The sequence below is a fragment of the Macaca nemestrina genome, chromosome 1 (assembly GCF_043159975.1).
Source record: "Macaca nemestrina isolate mMacNem1 chromosome 1, mMacNem.hap1, whole genome shotgun sequence".
Taxonomy (NCBI): domain Eukaryota; kingdom Metazoa; phylum Chordata; class Mammalia; order Primates; family Cercopithecidae; genus Macaca; species Macaca nemestrina.
In genome coordinates, this window is record NC_092125.1 from 225,756,767 (window position 1) to 225,764,374 (window position 7,608).

Genomic DNA, 7,608 nt, shown 5'->3' on the forward strand with positions numbered 1-7,608 from the left:
ATGGTTGGAATCTGCGCTGTGGCTTAAGAACCTGTTGGGAATCTGCACTGTGGCTTAAGAACCTGTCGAGGGCGTTTTCCTGAAGCCTCAGGATTGTCCCGGGAAGTGTGTCCACCCCTTGTCGTCTGGCATGGGGCCATGAGTTTCTGGATGTTTTGGGACATGGGAAGAGAACAGCCCAGAAGGCTGTTGGTAAACTGCCCTCAAACCAGGCAGGATCCGCCACGTGGTAAAGACTTGGGGAGCAGCAGGCACCAGGCACTGCCTCACTCAGGACCTGAGAAAGCATCGTCATACAAGGACCCGAGTGGCACACGCAGTGACGGTCCTCGAGGCAAACAGCAGGGGTCCTGCTCAGCATCGTAGCTGACCAGGGCACAGGAATGGGCCTACAGGCCGGTCGCGGGATCCCCAGGTGGCTCTCAGTCCAGGTCTTGAGTGAGAGGATGGCACTGGGGTGGCTGGGAGAGGCTGGAATCCAGGCGCTGTCTTTGTGGGTCTCTGGGATTGCCCCCCTTTAGGAAGCTGCTGTGTTTAGCAGGTACAGGTCTGTGAGGTGTAGATTTCAGGGTGGTCAAATGATTGGACCCAAGCATCTTGAGTAGATGGTAGGTTGATGCTACAACAAGGCCTCATCAGAGCTGGGCAGCTTCTCAGGTGTGAACAGCTGTGGCCATTGTCACCACTCTGCCATGCACGCATGTGAGGAAGAGGGCTGGGAATGCTAACCAGACATCTGCTGGGTGGACGGGGTGGAGGGAAATGGTGCTGTCCTCCAGCAGCACCCCCAAGCTGGGCCCTCGCCTCTTGCTGCCCCAAGATGTGCCCTCTGCCCCTTTGTTCCTGGAAATGCATCCTCAGCTTGGACATGGTGGCTCAGCAGCCCCGCTGGTTCCACTGCAGGTGGGCTAGGGAGATGGCACTTGGCAGGACATGGTGTAAGTCCCAGGGCCTCAGCACAGTGTAGGTGTGCCGCAGGGTGTGTGGCTGCATGGTTGGTAAGTGTCCACGGTAAGTCTAGGGAGGGGAGACCTCACTTAGGCCTCACCTGGGTAAGACAAAATCACGTATCTGAGGGCAAGGATGCACCGTGGAGAGATCAGCGGTGGCCTCCCACACACACACGGGATTGCAAGCTTCCAGGCCCTCAAAAATCAGCACTGGTGAGCTATACAGCTGTGGATGTGATCAGCTGATGAATGGTGGCGGGGCCCTTCTGTGTGGAAACTGAGGAGACGTGAGGACCCCTCATCTGAGCTAAGAGCCCTCACTAGCCTGACAACGTGGTGAGACCCGGGGCAGTGTGGCTGGGCGCCAACACAGACCAGTGACCACCGTCAGCCTCACCTGAGCAGCCCAGAAGGCCAGGGTACATATCTGAACTCAGCTTTGAAATCAGAACCAGCTACCCAGACACTGGGGATGAAGCTGCCAGGCCCCAAGACCAGTGGAAAAGTCTGTCCTGCACTGGACCCCTGGGGTCCTTCCTGCTGCCCAGTGGAGACCCAGGAACAGCAGGGTCCTCGGCCTCCCTACCTTCTCCTAGGGAAGGTCTGCCAGATGAGCCAGCCAGGGGAGGCAGCCGTGCACTTGGTCATCCAGTTGGACTGATGTGGGCTGCAGGATAAAGCCAGCCCTTTCTGGTTCATGAGGTTCCTGGACCTCCCATTGGAAGGTGGAGCCTGGCCGGAGCTGGCATCCATCGTGGATCCCCAGGGGTCCAGGAACAGCCTCCTGCTCAGTCCCTGATGAGCTCCAGCCACAGATCCCTCACCGGGTCCTCTTGGAGGCCGCTTTGTCGGCTTTTGGCAGTCTCAGTATCTCAGGTCCTTTCCCTGAATCCCTGCTGGGTTCCTAGCTGCCCTGGGATCCTTGGCAACTCAAGTTCTGGGTCCTGGTTCTCTGCTCCTCCAATTCAAGGTGGCTTCTCCAGTGACTGTCTTTGCCAAGAGTGGTCATTGTTTCCTTTTGGCACCTCAGGGACCCAGACTGCAGAAGTCCCCCTGTATCTCCCGCAGCCCAGCTGTGTGTGTGCACAGGCTCCCTTCTTAATGAACCAAGTTCTGTGTGGAAGGCACTTGCTCTGTAGATACTGGATGGATGGATGGGCCCTGCTGGATGGACGGATGGGCCCTGCTGGATGGACGGATGGGCCCTGCTGGACGGACGGATGGACGGACGGATGGATGGGATGGATGGACGGACGGACGGACGGATGGGATGGATGGACGGATGGACGGACGGATGGATGGACGGATGGACGGACGGATGGATGGACGGATGGATGGGATGGACGGACGGATGGATGGACGGATGGATGGGATGGACGGACGGATGGACGGACGGACGGATGGGATGGATGGGATGGACGGACGGATGGATGGATGGACGGATGGATGGGATGGATGGACGGACGGACGGACGGACGGATGGATGGATGGGATGGATGGACGGACGGACGGACGGATGGATGGATGGGATGGACGGACGGATGGATGGATGGACGGATGGATGGGATGGATGGACGGACGGATGGACGGACGGACGGATGGATGGACGGATGGATAGGATGGATGGACGGACGGACGGACGGATGGATGGATGGGATGGACGGATGGACGGACGGACGGACGGACGGACGGACGGATGGATCCATCCTGCAGGGCAAGGTTCCTTGCTGCCAGTCCAGATGTGCTGTTGGGAAGTAGGTGTGAAGGACCAGATAGAAGGACCTTTTGGGTTGACTTAGGAAGGCAATCCCAGGGACGCCTCTGCTGGGCACCTAGAGACCCTCCCTTCACATTCTCCTGACTGTGCCTGCCATATGGGCCCTGCAGCCCCTCTGACCCCAGCCCTGGTTGACACCATCTTAGAAATGGGGAATTGGGCTTGGGGGATCGGCTTCTGGTTGAACCCCTAGGGTTTGAGTATCCACTGGAGTAAATTTGGTTAAAAACAGGCCTTTAGGGCACCTTTCAGTTGTCCCAGAGAGGATTCCTGAGGCCATTTCTTGCCTATCCCACTGTTTTCTGGGCACCTGACCACCCAGCCCCGTCCATCCCCTTGGACCCTGCTGCTGGGCAGCCGTCAAAAGAGTCCGTCCCCGTCCTGGCCACCAGGTGGCAGTCGTTACAAGGCCCAGGTGCTTTCCCTAGGCCTGTGGCCGCCACAAGACCTGCAGCCTTTGCAGTAGGGGTGAGCCAAGGCTCCCTGGGGATGGTGGGGAAGGCTGGAGGGTTTGACAGTGAGCATTGTGTAAGAAATCCGACATTTCCTGGAGGCAGGCGGCCAGACGGGTGGGTCAGAGATCAAGGGGCGACTGGACAGGCCCCAGCAGAGCAGAGTGTGGAGACGGCTGGGAAGAGGGGGCTGAGTGTGGGCAGATGAGGCTGATGGCTGTGGGCAGGTAGGCAGGGCGGCACGGCTGTGAGAATGAGGGCAAAGGCCTTGTCTAGAGAACAGGAGGTTTCTTCTGTTCTCCGCTGCATCCCCCAGGGCTTGGGAGGTACCCGGTAGGAACTCAATGTTTCTTGTGTAGAAGAGAATCCCAGGACGGCATCAGCAGTGGATGACTTCCAAGAATCAAGACTCCCATAACCAGCCTCCACTCCCCGAAAAGCCCCCTGAGCAGCTGCTGGGGGTCCTTGTGTGCCATGAAAGTACCCACCCCCAGTTCCAGACACCTGCTCCTTCCCTCTTCGGATGCCCTCCACCCGCTCCCTGCTAAGGATGACACGTCACGTGCCACGCACCTGAGTGGATTCTGCAGACACGCTCCAAACGAGTGCAGGGAGGGCCGGGACCGCCCGACTGCCGGGGGCCCAGGCAATTGTCAGTTCTTGTATATTCCAGGGAAACCACCTCTGTTCCCCCCAGAAACCTGTAGCCCAGCCTGGTGAGTGTGGGAATGCCACCTTACCCTGTCCTAGTTCCCAAGGGAATGGTCCAGGGTTAGCCCAACAGCCTAGGGAGGTAGAAACACAAAACCCAGGGAGGTGATGACCTCTAGGGCAATTCCTTTGATGATGTTCAGTTTCCATGCTAAGTGCTGTGGGCAGCGCTCGATGGCAGTTCTGAGTGGCATCAAGGAACAGGAGCCACTTTCCAAGTTTGCTGACAAGAAAATCGGGAATGGCTTCAGATCTTGGTGGCGCAGTTTTGGTTTTGAGTGGCCTGAGAAGCGTGAGTCTTAGGGAGCGCTGGCCGATAAAGCAAGAGGCCTTCTCCCGCTGTCCCCTCACCTCTGAATGGGATGAGAAGCTCCTTCCAAGCTGAGCTCTCTGGGGAGCGAGCCCAAGGCCTCCCTGTAGCAGCACAGTGTTCAGGACACAGGGAAGGAAGCCGCCCGCCCTCAGGGGCTCGGCCGGCTCACAGTGCTCCTGAGGCACTCGGCGGCATGAGGCTGGACTCAGACTCTTTGGGCTCAAACTCCACCCGGTTGTGACCTGGGCCAGGTACTGGGTGTGCTTGTCTCAGGATCCAGGTCTGTCAAATGCAGGAATGGTACCACCTTTCCAGCAAGGTCGGAGAATAGATTAAGATTCATTCACACGTGACCGCGTGCATAGTGAGGACTTCGCAAACAGCAAGCAGCGGTGACCACCCTCATCATCATAGCTTGAATTTTTTTTTTTTTTTTTAATTTTTTTAGACAGAGTCTTGCTCTGTCGCCCAGGCTGGAGTGCAGTGGTGCCATCTCAGCTCACTGCAATCTCTGCTGCCGGGTTTGAGTGATTCTCCTGCCTCAGCCTCCCAAGTAGCTGGGACCACAGGCGCCCACCACCACGCCCAGCTAATTTTTTGTATTTTTAGTAGAGATGGGATTTCACCATGTTAGGCAGGATGGTCTCAATCTCCTGACCTCATGATCCGCCCGCCTCAGCCTCCCAAAGTGCTGGGATTACAGGTGTGAGCCACTGCGCCCGGCCCACAGCTTGATTTTTAAGTAGAGAGAAATCCTCTCTGAGATGTGGAAGTCAAACGAATGTGGCTCTCAGTGAGTCCCAGGCCTTGTGGTTTGGAGCCAGTGACTGCCCCCACTGCCATCTGCTAGGAACAGACCTAAAGGTCAAGGGCAGCTTTTTGGACCCGGCCTGAGGGCAGTACCCCCGCAGTTCGGGAGGCAGGGCAGGTTCTCAGAAAAGAGAGACTGACAGGGACGATCCCCACATGTAGAAGCAATCTGTGTTTTGTTAGAAAGTTCTAGGAAGAGGGCCTAGGATTTGACAAGCCAAGAGTAAGAGGGAAGCCCCTTATTCTTCATTTTGACCAGTTCTTGGCAAAGACAGCCCAGACCAGAGGACAGCCACCCAACACCACAATTTCTAGAAAGTCTGAAACTCTTCCAAGCAACATAAATGTGGGGAGGATAAGTCCGCAGTTCCATGGGACTGCAGGGCCCAGGTCCATGAAGGCATGGGACTAACAGGGCCCAGGTCCATGAAGGCCCAATGGAGCTGTGTGACTTTGGAAAGCCACTAAACCTCTCTGTGCTTCAGCTACACGTGTATCAGGGACCATGAGAGCCACCTCGCTGAGCTCATGACCATGAAGGGTAAAGCAGCATCACATGAAAGCACAGGGAAAGAATCGCTGGCTCCAACCAGGATGGACTGAACGGAGGAGGTGGCGTTTCAGACAGGTCTACATGGATGAATCAAATATTGATCGGCAGAGAAGAGGTGGACTTGGCCTGCAGGAAGATCCTAAACACAGACACCAATTGCGGCCCGCAAGGGTTCTGTGGCTGTAGTACAGGGGGCTGGCAACATGGCGGGTGGCCGGCTCAGGAAGATAGGCTGGGCTCCGTTTGGCGGGAGGAATTTCCACCTGATTCCTCAGGCTCTGGGGAGCCAGGGTGGGTGTCATGGAAGACTGGAAGAGGGGATGGGCTCAGGCCTGTGTTTATAGCCCCCCAGCTTCAGGGTGGAAGATGGATGTGAGGGTAGACAGGAGGCCAGGAGGCCGGCAGGGGTGCAGAGAGGAGCAGTGGGGCTCCAGGAGGCAGCAGGCAGTGGCACTGAAGAAGGCTATGGCCCATGGGAGGCTGGGGCTCACGTGGGAAGGTCATAACCAAGGCGGGGAGGCCGTGGTTGGGAGGGAGGCTGTGGCCCAGGTGGGGAGGTAGCCTTTCTGGCTGGCCCTAACTGGTCACAGCAAGATGATAAGACACTATCAGAAACCCCAGACTCCCCCCAGGCTGGCAACGGGCCCCAGATCCCCGTCGCTTGTTTTGGATTTGTGGTCAGGGATGTCTTCTATGTCCCCAGAACACAGGGACCATGCAGTGAGGGAACTGGGGGCTGCACAATCCCAGGCCAGACCCAGCTTGGCGATAACAGGGACCTGGCTGTGACCCCTTGTGGCCATTAATCACCCTGTGGGGAGGAGCCCTCCCAGGCCTCTGGGAAAGGGCTTCAGTGAGCTCGCGGTGTCAGGTGATGGAAGATGGTCAGAGGCCAGATGGTGAGGGACTGCCACAGTCACGAGAGCTTTGCCAGGTCCATAAAGGGACACTGGGAGGCAGTGGGCACGGCCCGGGCAGACCCAGGCTCAGCAACACCTGCGCACAGCAGGCACATGAGGTCCATCTGTGGAATGAACCCTTGGTCGATGGAGGGGGAAGAATGACCCAAACCTCGCCCTCCAGCCCCTAGTCCCTGCCTGTGGAGTCAAAGGGCAGGATGGGTGCTGACCAGCCACGTCGGCTCCAACCTCCTTGAGATCCCAACTTTTGGAATTTTACAATCCAAGCATCTTGGTGCCTGTGCTCCCTCGAACCTGTGAAACAAGTGCTCACCTCGGAGAACCCTCCCTGGCTTCATCAGGGCTCAAATGGCACCTCACTAGTGAGGCCACCCAGCACGCCACTGCCGCCCCGTCCTCCTTCCCTGCACTTGCACTTGCACTGCATGGAGCCTCAGCGAGCCATGTGTCTCCCTTCCTCTCACATCAGGTCCAGCAGGGCGGAGTGGACACTCACAGCTGGATTCCTGGGCCAACCACTGTCTGTCACACCCAGGCACTAGCTGGATATCTGGAGGGTGGATGAGTGGATAAGAGGATGGATGGATGGATGGATGGATGGATGGATGGATGGATGGATGGATACATGGAGAAGTGGATATTTGGATGGGTGGATGGGTGAACATGTGGATGGATGGATATATGGCTGAGTGGATATTCGGATAGGTGGATAATAGTTGTATGAGTGGATGGATGGTCATGTGGATGGGTAGATGAGTAGATGTGTGGATGGATGGATATATGGATGAGTGGATATTTGGATGGGTAGATGGGTGGATATGTGGATGGATGGATATATAGAGAAGTGGATATTTGGATGGGTAGATAGGTGGATGGATGGATATATGGATGAGTGGATATTTGGATGGGTGGATGGGTGGACGAGTGAATATTTGGATGGGCGGGTGGATGGATGGATGGATATATGGATGAGTGGATATTTGGATGGGAGGATATTTGGATGAGTGGATGGATGGTTATGTGGATGGGTGGATATGTGGATGGGTAGATGAATGAATGGATGAGAGAATAAATGGATGAATGGACAAGTGAATGAATATGAGGCATTCTGATCCAAAAGAC